A 22,862-nucleotide genomic window follows, 5' to 3' on the forward strand; every position below is an offset into this window, starting at 1 on the left:
GGACACGAGGAGTATATGCAAATTCCACACAGAGTGGCCAGATTCGAACCCAGGACCTGTCTCTGTTGGTATTCAGGGATGGGTTTCTCCAATGTACATAGCATGATCAGGTTTACTTTTCTGGGTGTGTCGGCTTGCTAAACTGACTTGGCTGTGGAAACATGGCTTCTCATCCATGTCTGTCTGCCTTTGGGCTTTATTCAAATTCTGATTCTGTACCATCTCTGTCCCTGAAAATGTGCCCTAGCATGTATGCCTCATATCTCACGACCTTGTGTGTGCTCTGCATTCTTCCATGAAGTGTCTTCTGTGTGGTCCATGAATATGATGTGACAGATCAGATGAATATGAATATGATGTGACAGATCAGGTGAATATGAATATGATGTGACAATAATAATATGTACCCTTTATTTTATTGTTGTTTCTTGGAGCCATATTTGTCCATAAAAATGTATTTGAGAACAATTATCTTCTTGACCATGATTGGAAATGGTAATGAAATTATGCGAAGCACGGTAGAGTAGCTGTGTGCACATCCAACCAGTTATTTGGCCAGGTGCAGGATAAAAGTACATGTGAAGATTGAAGAAAAATGGATATCTGCACACTGGATTACAGCTCCCAATACTTTATTGACTAAAAAGTAAAGCAACATTTCAACCCAACAGGGTCTTCAGTTACCTGATGAAGACCCTGTTGGGTTGAAACGTTGCTTTGCTTTTTAGTCAATAAAGAATTGGGAGCTGTAATCCAGTGTGCGGATATCCATTTTCCTGCAATGAAATTATGCGACCATTAGCAATTTGAAATTAAGTATGCAAGCAAAAAAGGTTTTCTTTGAGTTAATATTGTCATATGTTGTAGAAAAACACTGGACAAAGAAATAAATGTTCGAGCTCCATAAAATTTCGAACAGTAAGATACATAGATAGACTGCTCAATTATGTAGGCATGAACTAGTACATATAGGAAGGTGTAATGATTATTAATTGTTTAAGGAAAATTTATTTGTTTTATGTTGATATTAGATTTATTACATGTTACATTTATTTTGTTAAAAAGAGAAATTGTTTCAAAATATTACATTAATCATCAAAATCAGTTTATAAGTGCAGTGTTTCCATAATTTTTGCCAGCACTGTATATTTTTGAGTGCACTACTAATCACAACTGAACTGCCCACTGCACCGCCCTCCTAAGTGGACAAGCACAGTCTGGACAATAGATCAGATTTTGGCATTGAAGTACCTGACTTGAAACAAGGTTCATAAATGGGGCATGAAAATGAATTTGAATTCATTCTGCTTGCGAAAAGAAGGAACTAAAAAAGAAGAAGATGGTGACAGAACAATTTGTACAGAGTACACACTGAACAAACAGCTGCTTTGTGTTTCACCAGAGGTGACATGAGAAGACCTGACCCCGCCCATAATTTAGAATGGTGGGAAGCAGTTGGGTTGATACAGACTGAAGATTGTCTGAAAAATGCGTATGATCTCTGCATGTACCCTAAACACGTACAGTTCACACTAACAGCATTTCAATTATTCAATTCCTGATGGTTTAATCTCAAAATACACAACAAGCCAAAACCAAGCCTCTACATTCCCTAAAAAACATATAGTGCACTACATTAAAAAGTTTTTCTTAAACTTTCGAAAACTAAATGTAATTAATTTCCACGGTATCTGCCATGCCTGGTTTAAGGTCGTACATTCCGATAACAGAGCGTCTACTTTTTCTGTTTTATTTATTTTGTTTGTTTTGTTTTGTTTAATTCTAAAAAGTGAAACAAAAAACAGAAATATCCACACTTGGATTTCTACACTCAGTCACAAGATTTTGTTTTGCATGTTAAGACAGGCTACATCTGCATTATCATAAAAGAAACGGTTATTTCAACACTTAAATGATTATTAAAAAAAGGTTTGGCACACCCTTTGGCACACCACACTGTAACAGGGCTGTTGGGCGAGAAAAAGTATATTCTCTCCCTCCCTCTCCCCCTCCCCCTCCCCCCTCCATCTCTCTCTCTCGCTCCTCTCTCTCTATCTATGTTCATGCAAGTTTAATTGAAGGTGGATCAACCCTGTCATTCAGACAGATTTTTTGGAGCTCTTGTACAACAAGTCCCACTACCAGGTAAGAAATATTGATTAAATATTTATGAAAATGCATACATTAATTGAAAAGTGAAAATGTGGTTGACTACACCAGTGGTTTTAAACAATCTGCAATCCCAGAATTTTAACAAGCTGTTTTTCGTAAATTTTCTTAAATGTTCATGTTTTGAGGGATTAATAGCATGTTATGTCAGGAACAGTGATGCATGCCATCATTGCTGCTAAAACAGTTGGTAGATAATGAACAATCCAAAGACAAAGCAACTGATAATAACAAATCAGCTTACGACTCTGAAAGACTGATGCTAACATTCTTATTTTAAATGTAAGAAATACAGATAAAATTGACCCCGAGGCAGTGGGGGATCATGATGACCCCATCACCCAGGTTTGTTCTTATAAATACCTGGTTGTTCATATTGACAACACATACTGCTGGAAGGCCCATGTGGAGAGTCTATGTTCTCTTTTATAACAGAGGATGCATTTTTTACGTTGACTTAAGGTGTTTGGGGTGGGGCAGAAGCTGATGCTTTATTCTACCAGACTAGAGAGCAGAATTAGGTATGGTGATCTTTCAGTACAGCTGAAATCAAAGCTTGCTCGTCTGGCACAAACTACTGTGAAGGTCATGGGGAGGAAAGAACTCCAGTCAGTTTATGAGCAATCTGTCTGCCAGCAAGCACAGTAAATACTGTCTGACCCATCTCATATTTTCCACTCTAAGTACCAGTTTTTACCTTCTGGCAGACAATATTTCTCAATTTAAATTCAACTGTTATAAATTCATTTGTACCTATCTCAATTACAGTCCTGAACAGTAATACAGTATGAGGATATAAAGGTTTTGCAATAGTCTTATTGTATGATGTAACAGCAATGTGTAATAGTCTCATGGTAGATGGGGCTGTGCAATAGGCTGTTTGTGTTTATTGGCATGGGATTGTGCAATAGGTGGCTTGTGTTCTCATTGGTATGTATGCAGGCATCAAGTTTGTATTTATGTAGTTTAGCATTCTTGATTGTATGTATGACATGGAATATATAAATTATAGAACTGACATTTTTAGTAGCCGTTTTAGTATGTATGATTGAATTTGAATGGAATGTACGTGTATGATTGGGGGTGCATGCAGGTAGGCTAATTCCAGACTCTAAATTGCTAAATTGAGTGTGTGCACCCTGCAATAGACTGACTGCCTGTTCAGGGTTTATTCCTGGCTTTCACCCAGTGCATGCTGCGATGGGCTCCAGCACCCCCCGCGACCCTGACTAGGATAAGCGGGTATAGATAATTTATTGTGAAATGTATGCTGCTTATTGAACTGATGTTTTTAAAAGATGTAGTTCAATAACATGGAGTCCAAGACAAATTTCCTTATGGGGACAATAAAGTATATAATTTAATCTAACCTAATGAGCCAAACCTACATTGTGTGTTAAGGAGAAAATTATGAAAGAAATTAAGATTCCTGAACATGCGTTACAGAATTACAAACTAGTGGATCTCAAACAAATACACCCCCTAATGATGGATCCGTTTTCAGCTAACGGTTTTGTTTCCTGAAATTAATTTGAAACGGATTATCATTCAAGCCAGCTGTAAATGTTATGTTTATGGTTTACTGAAAGGGAATATTGTGAACATGCAGACATCATCTTCATGAAAATGAACAAATGAAATAAATTATTATCTATGCTGTACATTGCACTGGCTGTTCTTCATACAGACTAAGCCACTTGGAAGCATTTAAATTTCATGTTTTTATAATAGATGGCCAGTACATGCATTACAGGTGTGACTAAGCATCACTCCTGTGAGTACTATGCTCAGTTGCACGGTAGTGTTACACTGTCCAGTCTGTGAAAGTCTGTTGAGCAGAATTTGCCTAGCCCGTGGCAATCCTTTGGGGGAATTGCAGCATGCTCAGCTGGAGTTTAAACCTCAGGTTTACACCTCTAGACCAGGTGTGTCCAATCTTATCTGAACAGGGCTGGAGTGGGTGAAGGCTTTTGTTATAGCCCAGCACTGACACACCTGATTCTACTAAACAAGATCTTGATTGAGGACCATGATTAGTTAATTAGTTGAATCAGGTGTTGTAGTACTGGGCTAAAACAAAAACCTGCACCCACACCGGTCATTTTTGGATAAAATCAAACACCCCTGCTCTAGACCACAGAGCTGTGTTACAACTGAACAGCTATCCAAAGCTGTGGAATAAGAATTAGCTATTCCAGTTGTAATGCAACATTGCAGTCTAGGCCAGCATTTTTCAAAGTGGGTGCCATGGTACCCCAGGGTGCTGGCAGATCCCTCCAGGTGTGCCTCAAAATTGAAGTTATGTTAAAACATTTTAAAGTAAAAATTAAAAACGAATAAATCCTACTGTGAATATGAAAACTGATTTCAATTTATAATGAAGCATTTGTAGGCTCAGGTGATTTCAGTTCATAATAGAGCATTTATACGCTCATACTGCAAATATTACAACATGTCTGAACTTGGTCCGGATCTCCCATTGGCATGTAAATAATGTTTGATCAAGTCCTCCAAAACAACCCATTTTAGGTTTTAGCTAGACGAGCGACATCTGGTGGTTTTGTAAATTTCATCACAGAGAGTAAAATAAATGAAGAACAAAATGTAAAAATGAAGAAATACATAAAACAGAAATTACCCCACCCCTTCTCCTGGACTAGTTTTGATTTAATAATTCTGCAATGTACCCTGTTGTCTTCATGCTAAGCAGCTTGATGCATTACTGTATAGGTTTTAAAAAATGAGAGAGTTTAAAAGCAGCGACTGGGCGAAGCTGGAACCCTAAGCTCTGGTGGGAGAGGCTGTTGTACTAACCACTGCACTTAATTAACTTACTTAAGGAATTTGTTATTTGAAATGATAGGCCCACTGGCTTGGGAGAAATATGAAATTTCTAGAAACGTCATTTGTTGAATGAAACAGATTTAATATTTTGACATGTTCATCTATTTCTGCCTTTAATACAGAATTACAAGATTTACAATCAATTCATAGTTTGAGCAGTTTTTAGAACTTTAGAAAACAGGTGCATAAGGTGTTGCAAATTGCATATGTCATTTTGGAGTGCTGTGGAAAAAGAAATTATTTACAAGGGTGCCTTGGTGAACAATTTGGGAAATACTGGTATATAGATTTAAACCCCAGCTTGTTGTCCTCAATAACATCCTGAGTCTTCCTACCACTACCCTTGGCTGTGTGATCCTTTATATCTTTTACACCTTACTGTCAGTTGAAGGTTACCTTTGTGTGTAGACATAAATGTGTATATGAGTATATTTGTTTATATTCCCAGTCATGGTGGACAGAAATTAAGATGACATTTACCCTGGTTGCTTTCAGCTAAGTCAGTTTATCAGAACGAACCCTCCTGCCACAAAGCCATGAAGATGCATCTTTTCATCATGTTCTGTCTGCTGGGTAAGGAATCATTATGTTCACCCTGGCAATATGTGACAGCAAATAAGGGGTAATTGTTTTTAACGCCCCAATACAATAATTAATGTGTTTACTTGTTGTTTTAACTAGCACCCAAAATGTATTTAATTACAGAGTACAATGCAATTTACTAATAACATGATATAGCATTCATTCATTAATTAATGAAAATGTTGAGTTAGTATTTGTCCACAAGAACTGAAACATGTGCTTGCAATATGTACTTTTAGGGTGTATTTATATTGCTTTATTATGTACACACATTTTTATTTAGATTTACGTAATTGCATGAAAAGCATATTCACATTAATATGTTCTGTAACTCTCCAATCACCCAATCAGTGCCCAACCTCACTAATGCTCCTCAGGATGAATGGAAGCAAACCCCTGCATTCCAACATTTAGTAAAAAGCCTTCCCAGGAGAGTGGAGGTTGTTATAGCAGCTAAGGTAGTCTGGCATTCGGAGGGTTGCCAGTTCAATCCCCCGCCCTGGGCATGTCGAAGTGTCCCAGAGCAAGACACCTAACCCCTAATTGCTCCCAACAAGCTGATTGGTACCTTGCATGGCAGCCTTTCACCGTTGGTGTGTGAGTGTGTGTGAATGAGAGGCATCAATTGTTCTTTGGATAAAAGCACTATATAAATACAGTCCATTTACCATGTCAGGTGTCCACATACTTTTGGCCATATTGTGTAGTTCCTGTAGCTGTAAAAACTCTTTCATTCACAATTCAAATCACAATTCTGTCACAAGTTACAAATCATGGTGTTCGGTCTTTGTTTTGAATATGGGTTCACCAAGATAGTTATCAAGTGTCTCCTGTAAATTACATAGAATGTTTCCAGGTTTTGGGTACCATGCACTAATATACTGTATACACTGTATTGCAGGGGTCTTGACAGCACAGGAAGTGAAAGAATTGACTTCTTGTCAAACAAAAGAGAAAAATCTAAGGATGGACTGCAAGTATACTGTCCCAGATACATCCAAAGCACCAACTTGCGAGTACAGACAAGAAGGGAAAGTGATGGGCAGTACGGATTCCAAACTTGAAGTGGACCCCTCCTTCAAAAACCGCGCCAATGTAACCTTGCTGGGTGGAAATGTGTGTCGCCTCGTTTTGACGGGGTTCTCTCAAGACAAGTCCAATAACAATATCTGCATCATCACCCAGGACAAATCTGCAAACAAGACTGTGGCTGTAGACCCCAGTAAGCATTATTAAAATTTTAGACATTACATTGCATTACATTACCAGCATTTAGCAGACACTCTTATCCAGAGTGACATACACAACTATTACATAACATTTACATTGCATCCATGTATACAGCTGGATATACACCGATCAGCCACAACATTAAAACCACCTGCCTAATATTGTGTAGGTCCCCCTCGTGCCACCAAAACAGCTCTGACCCATTGAGAGTTTTTTAAATCATGTGGAATTAATTCACCCTCTAACAATATCTTAGCTTTTTATAGCCCTGTAGCAACTAATAATGTAATAAACTACCAATAGTGTAATAACTCCCAATAATGTAATCCATTTCAAATTTTTTATGTAACAAAAACCAATAATGTAATAAGTAGTAGTAGTAGTAGTAGTAATAATGTCCTTTATTGATCCCCGGGGGGAATTTGCACTGTTGCAGCATCAAAGACAACAAAGTAACACAATCAGATACAAATTTACAGTAGATACAAATATATACAGAAATCCAAATAGACCAGAGCACACATTCAGAGGTGGAGTCCATGCTTCGACGGGTCAGAGCTGTTTGTGGCGGCACGAGGGGGTGCAGCGGTGTCACTAGGGTTAGTGAGACCCGGTGCAGTCGACCGTTGGTGTCACCTGATATTGGAACCGGGGGGGGGGGGGGGGGGTACTGTTGGAAATTTCTCAACGGGGGGGGGGGGGGGGGGGTTTGGGGGGTGGTGCTGGCGGGTGTGGGCTCAAGGAATTGTGTGTTGTGCATTCAAACTACAAAGCGCTTCTTGTCACATTAATACCGCTAATTAAATCAAGTCGGAGAAATTCAACTCTTCGCTACACAAACCACTGCACACAAATAGTTACTGACAGTCATTTTGGTGTCTGATGGTGTCACCATCCCACGCACCCCATGCACCCCATGCACCCTTCTAGTGACGCCTCTGGGTAGGTGGTTTTAATGTTGTAGCTGATCGGTGTATACTGAAGCAATGCAGGTTAAGTACCTTGCTCAAGGGTACAACTGTTGGATCCCAGAAAATCTCAGCCAGACAGAAGATACACAACCCAGTTCAATAATGCAAGTGGTTTTGTTTTATCTGCACATTGTCACCCCACTGTCTCCCCTAACATTCAGTTGAACATCTTTTTTATACTTTATACTTTATATGGTTCCTGTGACTCTTTGATAAGGAGGTCTGTGGTCATTGTGTGTAGCCACAGATAAAAACTACTTGGAAAAATGACTAAGCATATTCTGCATGTTTTTCTCATTCATTTGGCTCACATTCTCATCGTATTTAGAAGTTACATGAGCTTTGGCCTACTTATCTATGTGCTACACACTTCAAAATTATCAACGCTCTGCTGTAGCAAAACTCAGATCCACTAACACACATGTATTGTAGCCTGTAACTAATTGCTCATTTTTACTATTACCCATCACATCCATGTCAATTTGGTTTAAAAATCCACAGAACCGTGAAAGCAATTGTACCAAACGATTCAAATATTACATGACAGACAGACAAGCCAAACGCGGTTGCACGTACAGTAGGCATGGTCAAAAACTGTGTGCTTCCCCAAGTAAGCATCAACTTGTTTCCCTAAGTAAGCAACATGTTAAGTGCTGTAACCCTATACGCCGCTCAGTGTTTGGCAGTATAAGTGCACACATACAAAATAACAAATAGATGAGTAAAATGACATACTGGCTCCAAAAAATTGTTCCACCATAGTTTAATGCATGAGTGAACCTGCATTGGTGTATATAGCTAATTAGCCAGTTAGCAGTTTAATTGATTGAAAAAAACCTGCACATACAGTCATCCAGGAAAGGAAATGCCCACCTCTGAGCTAAAGCATTGCGTCCTTGATAAAGTGTAACACCACCACAGCCCAGAATCCAATTCTCACTGTTCCACTTAACAACTGGGTCCAGGAATCACGCAGGGTGACGCATAATTGTAATTAAACACAATTAGTGTTGCTTGGTGAGGTAGTTAGTCAACAGGATATTTTACCCCTTTTTGTGCATTAGAAACTCCTTTAGTTATTTTGATGTCTGTGGTCTACTGGTGCATAGCTTCAGTGAAAAGCAGCAGCAGTTAGCTTAATGCATTTCAGAGAATGGACATGAAAGTCTTCTTTCCACAGAAATGAGTAGGACCTGAAATTGCACTCAAAATCATGAACATGAGCAAATCATATTTTCAAGATCAGATAAGAAATGTTGGTGCATCACAAAGTATTGACAAATATGCAAGGCTGTTACAAATATACGGCTATTACAATATATATATTTTTAAACACATTGTGAAATATTTATATTTTCCACATGTCCAATATACTGTAATATATTCCATTTCTGAAAGGGGCAAGGTTGGTTCTGAGGGGATGGGTAAATGATTTGGTCACTCCCAATGCACCTTGAATGGAAGCTTATGATTCTGGCTTGTGCTTTTCTTTTCAGAAACTCTGATTCCCTGTTCTGCCATCAGCGTGCTGTTCCAGACGAGCCCTGCAGTGCTGCTAACGCTGCTCCCTGTGCTGCTGGAAATGTGGCATTTGTGAAGCAGTGGAGTGCGGAAGGCATGAAATCACTAGCTTTATTTGAATCAGGCCTTTAAATCCGTTTTATCTGAATCAGTCCTTTCAATCAGTTTTATCTGAATCAGTCCTTTCTTGACTGGCACACCTACTGGATATATAAACTTGCTACCTGACATTCTAGAATGCCTGCAGATTTCAGTGTGGATATAGTAAAAACACACACAAGCTTGACATAATTATTTTCATGATTGAAAACATTTATGACCATTCAGTATGAATGCATTTTGCTTTCAAACATTTGTGTTTCTTCAAGCTTGTAGAACCTTTTAGTAATCATGTATCTGGATAAACATAATAATAATAATAATAATAATAATAATAATAATAGTAAATAGCCCCTTAATTCATAGGTTAGGCTAAAGGAAATAAATAGTCAAAGTAAATGTGTGTGTGAGTGTGTGTGCGGGTGTGTGTGCGTGCGTGCGTGTTTGTGTGTGTGAGAGATAAATCCTGCTGATATACCCACACTTGGTGTGGTGATTGAGTCAACAACCCTAATAAATTCATGCGAACATTTCTTTTCATATGCATGTTGCTCAGTTGTATGTTAATGTCTGGTTCTTGTCAATCCTCATCCATAAATTGATATTAATTTGAATGATGACACTGTCATATAATAATCAAAAAATATGATTAGGTGGGACTAATTGAGGTGATTCTCTGAGTTTTAGGCGGGCTTTACAAATAAAGTTTTTCGAAAAATACAGTTCACTTGCATTTGTTTGTAATCCATCTCAATCTTATTAGATCTTAGTTGAAATTTTAAAAATTCTTATTAACTATCAGAATTTAACGATTTGCCATTTTTGAAGGTGGGCATTGAGAAGGAAGCAATCAAATTATGAAACTTTTAAGGGGAACCCTGCCTGTTAAGACTTGTAGGGCTTAATATGTTGTAAATGCCCTCAACTGTGAAAATATGTTGTGAAGACCAAACAAAAGGTTTCAGTTATTAAAAAACTGAAGCTTTTAATAGGAATTTTGACCAACAGAGATCGCCACTATATTAGACACGCAATGCACTTTGGGTAGATGACATAAAATGGTTGCACTGGAAGTTAACTCAGTTCTTTTGTCCAGCAGTTGCGGTTATTAGGTAGTAAAAAATATCAATACAATGCCACAGAATTTGTGTGCGATGTGATACACAAGATATTCGTGAATAGGATGGATTCAATAGCTAAACATCTTAATGTATCAGCATGTATTATCATTTGGGATTATGCATTTAAATGAGACTTTGAACGACTGATTCTAGAAAGTGGAGCTCTTTACAACAGAAAACTTTTCTGTCTCTGTTGGCATAGGCGAGCAGGTGCTCCACAGACACCATCTCTTATGCCCTACTCAAATCTCATCCTGCCGCTGATCTTCATCATTTTGATTTATTTGATGAGGGTTGTCCTGGGTACTTTCCTGCTGAGTAGTGTCCCGCTCTGGCTCGAATCAAAAAGGCTGAACAGAAGACAATTTCAATGCCGCTCAATGGACAAGAGCAGTGGAGAGACCCGAGCAACCAGAGCTCTCTATCTACGGCTCTGCATTCAACCATTTAACATTACTACCCAGAGTGCATTGCGACAGTTATAACAATGGCAACAAATTAATTGAAAAAAAATTTTTTTAAACATTTTTTTAATAACTAAAATTTTCTTTCTTGTGGTTTTTATGACATATTTATATAATTGAAAGCATTTATACAATATTAAAGCCTACAAGTCTTAACAGTCAGGGTTCCCTTTAATACTGTTGAACATCACAATGCTATCACCAGAGCTGATTTCTAAATAATAATAATAATAATAATAATAATATATTTAACTGTCCAATTGGTTAACTCCATATAAATAAATTGTTACACCTTATGGGTAACATTTTTCTTCTTCATTTGGTGCCCAATGGTGGGGCTGAACCCTAACCCAGTTCCCAGCCTAATTGGAATGTCCATGGAATTTGAATTACCTGCAACCGCAGCCATACACATGTATATACCCCACTGCCAATCTGGGAGAGTGAAGACATTTGTGGTACTCCTCGGAAACACACCGTGCTTCTTTTCATTCCACAGACTACAGCTAAAATCGTAGCTGTTACCTAGAGGGGGGGAGTAGGAGTAATTAATTAAATTCAATTACAATATCTAAATTGTTCAATGGAGAAAAAATAAGCTGGCCATTTTTTTACCTTTTAACTTTTTAAATGGATCATGTTTACGTATTATAACATGTAGACCATCTACTTACAGTCCATGATCTCTGAGAATGGATATAATAACATTAGTTTGCAAAGAATTCATGGTATGGTATTGGTATTAAAAGGTATTAATTCCATAGGCACGGTAAGAGTTAGCCCAACTAGCCGGCTACATTTCATTTCAAAATACAAATTTTAAAAATAAAAACAAAAACAGAGAAACCTGAAGTAGGGACAAGATGAATGAATAACCAAGGAAAATTTTCAAGGAAAATGATCAGGGTATTTTTCATGAAGCCATGTTCTTAAGATGCTGCCTCAACCTTGGAAAGCTGGGGGGACTGCAAGGAGGGAGCAAAACTTAGTATTTCCCTGAACCTCGATGGGTGGGATGGAATTTTGACTTGTGAACAAGGATTGGAGGGTCATGTTCAAGAATTACTGATAAACATACTGGCACTCCACAAAGGTGCACGATTAGCCCTGTTTTATCCAATGTTATTTTAGATTATGTATTTCAGGATTTTAGTAGTAGAGTTAAATTATCCCGTTTTGCTGACAATGGCGCCCCCTAAAGGACAGGTGGAAATGTTATTTATTTTAAATTACATTACATTACATTTATTTGGCAGACGCTTTTATCCAAAGCGACGTACAAAAAGCGCATTTCATGGTCATGGACAACTACAATACACAAGTTCAATAAGATACAATACTTATTTTGTACAGCTATTTCTAGCCAAGAACACAGTTTAGTTCACACAGTGAACACTATTCTGGCCTAACCTCTGCAAAGCCAACTAGGCAGAAGAACAAGCTACAGTATTAGGACAAATACAAATTACCAAAAATTGTCAAGTTCTGGGATGGGGGAACATGTAACGAGTGTCATGGGGGGGGGTGGATTTAGAGTGAAATATACAGAGTGGTGGTAGTTAGTCCAGGTATAGTCTGAAGAGATCAGTCGGCGGAAGATGGGTAGTGAGGATGAGGTTCGAAGAGGGACAGGGAGTTCTTTCCACCGCTGGCGAGCTAGGTTGGAGAAGCTCTGTGATCCCTTTGCTCGGGTGGGAGGGGGTACAAGGGGCCCTACTGTTGCAGAGTGGAGTGGTCGAGCAGGCGTATAGGATCGAATCATATCCTGCAAGTAGATAGGGGCTGTCCTGTTGACTGCAGTGTAGACGAGGGCTTTGAACTGGATCCTGGCAGCGACTGGTAGCCAGTGGAGTGATCACAGCAGAGGAGTGATGCGGGAGAATTTGAGAAGGTTGTAGGTGAGTCGGGCAGCTGCGTTTTGAATCATCTGTAGTGGCTGTATGGCACAAGCTGGCAGGCTTGCAAGGAGAGAGTTGCAGTAATCAAGGCGGGAGGTCACCGTAGCCTGGACAAGCAGCTGGGTAGAGTGCGTAGTCAGGTATGGTCAAATCCTTCTGATGTGGTACAGAAGGAATCTGCAGGACCGTGATGTAGCCTTGATGTGCTCCTTGAGGTCCAGTTGGTCATCCAGGACCACCCCCAGGTTCTTAGCAGAGTGAGAGGCAGTCACTGTGGTGCCATCAACCGTGATTGAGAGCTCACGTAGTAAGGAGGTCTTGGGAAGAAGAGCAGCTCAGTTTTGTTGAGGTTGAGCTTCAGGTGGTGGCTGCCCATCCAGGTGGAGATGTCAGCCAGGCAGGAAGATATCTTATCATCGACCTGTGAGGCTGAGGGGGGGGAAGAAAAGAAGAGTTGCGTGTCATCTGCATAGCAATGATAGGAGAAGCCATGTGAATTAATAACTGAACCAAGAAATTTGGTGTATATGGAGAACAGCAGAGGACCCAGTACAGATCCCTGCGGTACTCCCGTAACAAGGGGATGAGAGGCAGAGGCAGACCCCATCCAGGTGACCTGGTAGGACCTGTCTGCAAGATAGGAAGCGAACCAAGACAGGGCAGTCCCAGCAATGCCCATCTCAGCCAAGGTGGAGAGGAGTATTTTGTGGTTGACCGTGTGGAATGCTGCAGACAGGTCAAGAAGGATCAGGACAGAGGAGAGGCGTGAGGCTCTTGCAGTGGCGAGTGCCTCCGTCACAGCCAGGAGCGCAGTCTCTGTTGAGTGCCCGGATCGGAAGCCAGACTGGTGAGGGTCTAGCAGGTTGTTCTGATGGAGAAAAGAGGTTAGTTGTTTAAGCACTGCTCGCTCAAGGGTTTTGGACAGAAAGGGTAGAAGCGATACGGGTCGATAATTCATTACATCAGAGGGGTCTGAGGTGGGTTTCTTGAGGAGTGGGGTAACGCGAGCCATCTTAAAATCAGAGGGAACATGACCAGTGGCAAGAGAGGAATTAACAATGGAGGACAGATAGGGAAGGATCTCGCTGGAAATGGATTGGAGGACTGTAGATGGGATGGGGTCAAGTGGACAGGTGGTTGCACGATGAGAAGTGATGAGTTGTAGTACATCAGCATTCTCCAGCATCTCAAAGGAGGTCAGTGTGGCTGTGGGTTTGTCCCGGGGGGTTGGGGGGCTCACTGGATGGGCAAAGGGGTTCCGGATTGTAGCCACCTTTCCTTCAAAGGCGGCCAGAAAGTCATCTGCGGAAAGGGAAGAGGGAGATCGGGGTGGGGGAGGAATGAGGAGGGAAGAGAAGGTGGAGAATAGTTTGCGTGGGTTAGAGACACATGCACTGATCTTAGATTGGAACAAAGTTCCGAAAGCTTAGATGAAGGTTGGGCAGACAATTGGGGCTTTAAAATCTATTCTTCTAAGTCTAAATGCAAATTTAATACAGTTTTATTGTTTTTGGATCTGCTGCCAAGGCGACTCTTGATAAACTTGATATTGTTCTGGCAAAAGGCACAAAGAATTTGCAGAACTACACAAACTCCTGTCTTATTAGTAGAGATGGGAGAGATTCCTTTTGGATCAAGGTGTGTAAAATTAAGATTGCAGTATTTTGCTGAATTGAATGGCTTGAACAGCCATAAATTCCCAGCTAGGTGCCTTATTCAAGAAATTGGAGGATTTTGTAATAAGAATTTAAAAAGACATTTTCTGGGAAGTGTGAATGAACGGCCTGGGAAGCTATACAGTGGTGATGAAATGATTATAGATCATCCTTGCTGGCCAGCTAACCCCTTCTGGTTACTCCCTGATCCTGAGATGGACCTCACTTTATTAATCTTTATTAATTATTAAATCAATCTCCTACCACTGTTACGCAGATGATTTACAGCTGTACCTTTCCTTTAAACCTGATTAAATGGATAAGCTGGCTGTCATACAGGACTGTGTAGCTGCTATCAAGGTCCGGATGTCAAACAACTTCCTTCAGTTGAACTCAGATAAAACTGAGGTTCTCGTTATTGGCCCCGACAGTGTAGCGTCCAAAGTGCAGCAGTGTATCAGTCCGTGGTCATCAAATATTAAGACCAACTCAAAAAATCTGGGTGTAATTTTTAACCAGCACATGAATTTTGAACAAAACGTCAAGATGCTGACTAGGTCATGTTTTTCCAGCTGAGAAACATTGCAAAATTAAGATATGTGGTGTCTGCTTCTCAGCTGGAAACAATTATCCAATCTTTTATTTCATCCCGTCTAGACTATTGCAATGCGCTTTTTACTTGCCTTAGCAAGTCAGCACTGAATCGACCCCAGTTGGTCCAGAATGCCGCTGCTAGGCTGCTGACTAGATCCCGCTGAAGGGATCATATAACCCCCATGTTGGCCATGCTTCACTGGCTACCAGTTAAATTCAGGATCGATTCTAAAATCATGGTGACGACTTACAAGGCATTACATGGTCAGGCTCCTGCATACATTAGTGAACTGCTGTCTCCATACTCCACCGGTAGGTCTCTTAGGTTTTCGGACCAAGGACTGCTGGCTATCCCTCGGTCTAAACGGAAGACGAAGGGTGATCGTGCTTTTGCCACTCTGGCGCCTAGGTTATGGAACAGCCTTCCCATTGATTTCAGATATGCGAACACTGTGGACACTTTTAAGCGGTGTCTAAAGACTTATTTGTTCAGACAGGCTTTTAATTGGTGCCCAAATTGCTTTATGCTGTTGTTTTTACCGATGTGTGTGTATGTGTGTGTGTATACATTTGCTGCTTTTATTTGCACCTTGTGAAGCATTTTGTGGCCCTTGTTCTTGAAAAGTGCTATATAAATAAAGTTTACTTATTTACTTAATCGTAATTAAGGAAGAAGGTATAAGCAGGGTCAGACTTAGATGTTTAAAGTTTGTAATCAGCATGGGTGTGCCTCTTGAAGATTTAGACAGATGTATCTAAAGTTCCAGAAAGCAGAAAGGCTAGATTTGGAATGTATGTGGCACAACTTGAATTCAAACAAGGTAATCAAATCACAGATGAGGTGTTGGTTTTTACTGCTGATCTGCTAGCGATAATTTGGCTGCTATGGCGGATGAAGAAAGCGAGACCTGGCAGTGTCATTCTGCTTCAGCTTCTGTCTTGTTGGCTTTGATGAGCCGTAAATCAGAAGCACGTCAGATCTAGTGAACAAGATTCTGATGTATTTATCCACACTACAGAATACTTTGGTATGTGGGATGGGAAACAGTAAAATGTTCAGTGTTATTTCAACTCGTAACAGAGTACATATGGTGCTACTATGCAACCAAGCAGGACCATATATCCTCTGTCAGAGTTGAATGTTTTACTGTGTTCTGTTGGTTCCGGGACATTCTGGGCTTGAGGGAAATTGACAGGTGGTACATCTTCGCAGAATATCAGAATCATATCAAGAGGGAATTATAAGGCCCATGGCAGGAGATATGGGAAAATTATGAAAGAGGGAGGCTTTAGCCTACCTTTCAATTCAAGAATCCATCCAAAAATTTAAATATCTATGACAAGAGAAAGGATCAATGTAATTAAACTAACAACATTAAGACTGGGGCAGTGTGGGTAAATCGATGGTTAAACATGGTAGGGAAGCGCCCAGATCGGTTATGTGATTTGCATGCCTGAGTTGAACATATTATAACATGTAAGAATTACCGGAAGTAGAAGAGGATATTATTCAAAGATGTTTCAGAATTATGAGTTCGAAACAAAAAAAATCAGCAACAAAGTCTCGAATGGTACGTCAAATATAATGTTTTGCATATAATGTTTCATGTTTTAGATCAGTGGTAGTGTTATTGCTCGTATGAATGCAGAAGCAAAAATTCTTGGTGCATACAGTTAGCTTGCCTGAATTTGCCATTTGCGTTTTGTATTCGTGTTCCAGGAGCTGTTGCCACTGCTGAAGACCCATCAGCCATTGCAACTAACCAGTCAGCAACTACCTTCTCTTCGGAGCAACCAATCAAATATCTGTGAAAGACTGAGGGAGCTGGGGGGCAGATACTGTCAAGGAGCTGAACCCTCCCACTACAGAGGTAGGAGGTGAGAGGATGCAACTCTTAGTATAAGAGGAGTCATTTGGACCAAAAGATTTTAAAGCAACTTTTAGTAATATACCTACACAGGTGACTTGTATAAATGTCCTGTCTTGAATCTAACCCAATGTGCTGAAATTAGCATCTGAAGAAAAACATGTTTTCAATGTACAAAAATGCCAGGTTACTCACACATACACTGCAAAAATAAAGGTTAATTGGGGTTCTATATAGAACCTTTAGGTTATTTGAATAGTATTTTAGAACCATATTTCAGAAAAGGTTCTGTCATAAAAATAACAAAACCTTTAGGGTTCTTAAAAAATTCAATCATGAAATAATAGTACCTTCAGGGTTCTAAAAAGGTTCAATCGTGAAATAATAGAACCCCTGGGGTTTTAAAAGTTCAAAATATTTAAAACACAGGCACGTGAAGACAGAAGAGTCACCGACGGTTACAATCTACATTTTGACACGGTGAGTGAGTGAGCAGATTGTATCTTCTGTAACGTTGACATTAACTGACATTTCATTTGTGTGATTAACCAACTGTTAATGTATGACTTAACTGTTAGCACAGTTAATGTTAGTTTTGACTTGAATAAAGCTGACCGGTAAGTAGCTGAAGTTCAAGAATATTCACAGAGAAAAAAAAAAGACTACGGCCCTGGCTATCATTAGCCTACATGCGATATATCATAGCTAACACGCAACTGGCTAGTTAAATGCTATAACTTACAAGGCAGCGGAACAGGGCCCGATTTCTCAAAAGCATCGTAGAGTTAAAATCATTTTAAGATTGTATTTTATTTCCCTTGTTATTCATTACAAATCTGATTCAAACTAACTGTAAGTTCCTTAGGAGACATGTGTACGGGTTAAAACGAAACTTCTTTATTGTCAGAATCCAAAAACAATGAGTACACAAATGAAATAGATAACTCAAAACTAAATCTAGACTTCCCTTTACATTTTCCTCTTTAAACTAATGAATTGACACACGGTCGAAAACCGTGCGGCCCCACTCTCTAACAAACCCGAGAGACTTTTTACAGTCTCTGGAGACTTCCAGACAGGTTGAGAGGTTTACACATTGTTACTTCTTTCTTAAAGAGACATGCGCTAATTATCTAAACCATAGAAACATAGGTCTATACCTGAACACTATCACTTAAGAATACTATAATGAAATTATATGTTAATATATATATATATCAATAACATAGATTTGGCTCCTACACTAACTGTCATAAAATGAGACAGGCAGAGAGAAGAAAATAGAGAAACGGAAACCAGCAATGAAAAACAAGGAAAACAAAATGATTTAAGATCATTATTTCTTTAGCAAGCCAGTTCATATTGAAACTTGTTGCAATAACGTCACTAAAGTAATGACTGGGAATGTAGCTAACTTAGCGTCCATATGTTTTGCCATCAAGACTTGACTCAAAGCGAAGCCTAACGTTAGCTAAGTTGAGTAGCCTACTGGTTACAAACCTCAGCCGGGCTCGGCGTCTAGCTGCTATCGTAACATTAAAAATCTGTTTTTCAAGGGAGACCTGGGGGGTATACAGGATTACTGAGTTAGCTGGATAACTGCGCTGAGTAAAACCCGGAAGCATCCAAAATATGGAACATGGATTGAAGTAAAAAGAGCCGTTCCGCGTTTTACTCGGCGCAGTTATCCAGCTAACTCAGTAATCCTGCTTCATATTATACCCCCTGGTTCAAGGGAGATCCCAAGGGAGACGTGACTCCTCGAAAGAAACGATTCATCGAAAGACTATCCGCCTTAAAGCTATGCAACCATTATAACACCAATATCTGATTGTGTATTTATTTATTTATTTATTCATCAACAATAGACAGACAGTGAGCTAGCTAACAATAACAGTCAGCAACATTACAGCTTGTTCAACTTTCATTGACTAAATAGTTTTTTATTTGAATTTTGTTTGTAGTTCCAAAAGGGAATAAAAATAACCATGAAATGATTTTATTCTTGATTTATTACAAGTATTTTCTATTTCTTCTTGATTTCAGATGGATGTTGAGAAATGGAGTACTGACACATGCAAACGGCTTCAAAACATAGACCTTATTGACGGCAAAGAGACTTTGTTCTTATTTTATACTGTACTGTACTATTGCACTGTTAAATCTGAATAAATTGAAATGTTTTTCCCCTGAGATTCTTGTTTCTTCAAAACAGAATGTCACATTCAATAAATTATATTTATTATTATTCATAAATAACAATAACAATAATAATAATAATAATAATAATAATGAACTCTTTCTGGTTCTACAAAGAACCCTTCTTTCTAAAAAAATGGTTCTATTTGGAACTAAAAAGAGTTCAATAGCATTCTTAAAATTTATTTAATAAAGGTTCTATATAGAACCCAAATGGTTCAATGACATTGCACCCTAAGGGTTCTTTTTAAAAATAGAATCATTTAGGAACCTTTTTGGGGGCCATATAAACATTTCTATTGAACCCTTTTTGGTTCCATATAGAACCTTTTTTTTACAGTGTACAAAGCACTATAAGCCATTAACACATGCAAAATCTAGGACTACCATTAAAAGTACTGATATCAAAATTATGCCAAGTTACAATAAACAATATTGCCTACCTTAGCTAACACAAATGCAACATGCTATTCCAAAGCAGTGCTGCTACCCAATGCTTCCTAAATTCTTTCAAGTAACTTGGCCCTGTGTTTTTTCATCTTATCACGTGAAGAGAACGTAATAAATGTTGAAAAAGTGAAGGGGTCTGAAAACTTTCCGAAGGCATTTCCATTTATTATTCATTAATTTATACATACACACATCACTCACACTCGCGCTCACACACCATGGCCTAGATGAGTACTTGAGTCTAATTACCTGATGACTTGTGGCTTTCAGTATTTCAGCATTGTGCCATGTTGCCACCCCAAGTGTACATATATTACGAGAACTGCATGTGTGATTGCGGTTCATTTCTTATTTAAATGTGTTCTTTATAATTTGGCATTGTCTCTGTTGGTATTCAGGGATGGGTTTCTCCAGTGTACATAGCATGATCAAGTTTACTTGTCTGGGTGTGTCGGCTTGAGGACTGGCTTGGCTGTGGGAACATGGCCATGTCTGTCTTTCGGTTTTATTCAGATTCTGATTCTGTTCTATCTCTGTCCCTGAAAACCTGCCCTGGCGTGTATGCCTTATATCTCATGACTTTGTATGTATTCTGCATTCTTCCATGAAGTGTCTTCTGTATGGTCCATGAATATGATGTGACAAATCAGATGAATATGAATATGATGTGACAGTACATGCCATTTGCGTTTTGTATTTGTGTTCCAGGAGCTGTTGCAACTGCTGAAGACCCATCAGCCATTGCAACTATCCAGTCAGCAACTACCTTCTCTTCGGAGCAACCAATCAAATATCTGTAAAAGACTGAGGGAGCTGGGGGGCAGGTACTGTAAAAGAGCTGAACCCTCCCACTACAGAGGTAGGAGGGGAGAGGACGCAACTCTTAGTACAAGAGGACCCATTTGGACCAAAAGATTTTAAAGCAATTTTTATTGAGATACCTACCAGAGGAGGCTGGTCCATAGAGGCAGAGGAGGTTGCTCCTCCTCTATTTTTGAGAGGCAAGCGGGAGATCAAAATATAAATAAGAGTAATTGGTTGAAATAAACCATTACCAAATCTCAGTATCATTTATAAAATATTTTTATCTCTTCTTTGGAAAAAATCCATTCTTGAAATTCTGATTAAAATGCTTCAACAGCGACACCTGCAGGGCAAGCAAGAGGGGAAAGGGCAGTCTGTGTGAAGTGGTGGTGGGGGGCAGAGGAGGACGGGCTCCTGCTGTCCTCCTTAGGGCGGGATCTCTTATATCAATTTAATGTACTTCATTTTTCATGCTAATCTGTTATTGGCCAAAACACGTTTAAATTATGCGCCAAGGGAGGCGTCCACTCTAACCAATAAAAAACCAGAATACAATATTGACATCGCGTTGGTCCAATGATAATTACCAAATTTCATCTTCAATTCTCTACCACTGTATTGTATTATAGCGTGCAGATTGCGAACTACTTTTAGAACACATCACTAAAAAATGACATTTTATTTAAGACTTTTCAACCAGAGGAGGCTGGTCCATAGAGGCAGAGGAGGTTGTCCAAATGTACTTTTTCAGATTTACGTTTCCCTTTTTTTCGAGCAGTAGCTAGCTACTTGCGTTAACCAACGCAACAGTTAGCTTGTTGTAGCAGCCCTGAAGGACTGAGCAGCGAGAATGGATTTTGAGGAGAGTGGTGCTGCTATTGCTAACGAGGCAATTAACGGCAGCGTGATTGAAGTGGTCACAGAGGGGCATGGACGCAGACGCAGAGAGTGGGATGGGGAGAAACGTGGATTATTTGTTGTCACGGCCATTCCACAGTTTAGATTACGCAGCAGGTGAGGATCAAGACTGCTGGACGACCAGCTCCACAGATAACCATGATCAAAAATGCTAATTCTAGTGACACATGCACACACGAGGTTCATTCCCATCCAGAGCCCGCAGATGTGTCTTTCCCTCTCGTTCACCTGGCCCATTTTTATATTCATCCTTTGTGTTGTAATATGATATGTAAGGAATAAACCACGACGGCTGTGCGGTTATTGGAAAATAATGTAGGGTCGCTTAACCAGCCCCGAAGTAGGCTACATTATTTTCCAATAACGGGACAGCCTGGAGGAGTTTATTCCACTTATACAACCGGTTACCAACAATGACTATATATGGTTACCTTTATATTTGTTGATTTTTATCGATTGAATCAGCTGAAAGTGAAATATCCTTCAGCGGGTGTTTGGGCATATTATTTTACCGTTGTCAAGCAAAACTCTGGTTGTTAGTTCCAATTTGCACCATTGTTAAGCAAAAACCTCTGCTCTGGCCGTCAATTCTATGAAAACAATGATTCTATCAAGAAAAAATAGTTCCTTCTCGTTTTATACCATACAGTTAGCACCAATTTTGGTCATTACATTATTTAATAAAACTGCATGAAACCATAAGGCAATCAAATCCCTAGCGCTGTCTTAACTTTTAAATGTTGTGGTCGCGCAATGTAGACATAAGGTTTTTCTAAGACCCTCTGAAACGGGTTTTGAATGCCAGCTAGCTTCATGACAGGTTCGCCATCACTTGTCACCTAGCCAATATTACATTTATTGGTTTTTAGGTCAGAATGGTCTCACGGCACGCTTGTTATCCCGGCTAGCTAGCTAGCTAACTATTGAATTGTATTCAAAACAGTGGTTACTATAAACTCAATCGTTCACAAACATACGGATGAAAATACGTCCCGTAGCTATGAGTTAAATGCGGAACGCCCAGTGGTTAAATTGGGTTTTCTAAGGAGGGGGAGCCCTTGTTTACATATTACCGTCAATGGTCAACGTCTTTCAATGCATCTTTATTTACATCTCACAACATCTTACGCCAAATTTACATCCCACACCACTTATTTATATCTCATGCCATCAGTTCACATATTAGCTTTACAGTCATTTCATTTTAATTCATGAGGTTCCAAATAGGGCTGAAAGCATGTTTCTCCTGTCTTTCCTGTCTCTCTCTACAAGCTGTATGGTCTGCTGACCTCCTGGTCATGACCCACTTCTTGACATACTTTGTTGGGTTCCAAACCTCTAATGGTGGACCCACTATGTTGATAAACATTAGGCAGGAAACATTCTGTACCTTCAGCTGAGTGCGAAGTGGTGAGACAACAGTGTTCATGACAGAAAATCCTCGTTCACATTCAGCTGTGCTTACAACCATTGTA

At 39.5% G+C, this 22,862-nt stretch overlaps 2 long non-coding RNA genes across 2 annotated transcripts; both read left to right on the top strand.

The window, feature by feature from the left end:
- Positions 1 to 1,988: 1,988 nt before the first annotated feature.
- LOC135263458 (uncharacterized) lies at positions 1,989 to 10,138 on the top strand. The gene is made up of 4 exons (XR_010332468.1): positions 1,989 to 2,145; positions 5,509 to 5,586; positions 6,497 to 6,817; positions 9,293 to 10,138. It is a non-coding gene; the product is annotated as an uncharacterized LOC135263458 (long non-coding RNA).
- Positions 10,139 to 14,990: 4,852 nt separating this feature from the next.
- On the top strand, positions 14,991 to 19,206 carry LOC135263457 (uncharacterized). Its single transcript, XR_010332467.1, has 3 exons — positions 14,991 to 15,460; positions 16,869 to 17,019; positions 19,063 to 19,206. It is a non-coding gene; the product is annotated as an uncharacterized LOC135263457 (long non-coding RNA).
- The last annotated feature ends 3,656 nt before the right edge of the window (positions 19,207 to 22,862 follow it).

Source organism: Anguilla rostrata, chromosome 9, assembly GCF_018555375.3.
Source record: "Anguilla rostrata isolate EN2019 chromosome 9, ASM1855537v3, whole genome shotgun sequence".
Classification (NCBI taxonomy): domain Eukaryota; kingdom Metazoa; phylum Chordata; class Actinopteri; order Anguilliformes; family Anguillidae; genus Anguilla; species Anguilla rostrata.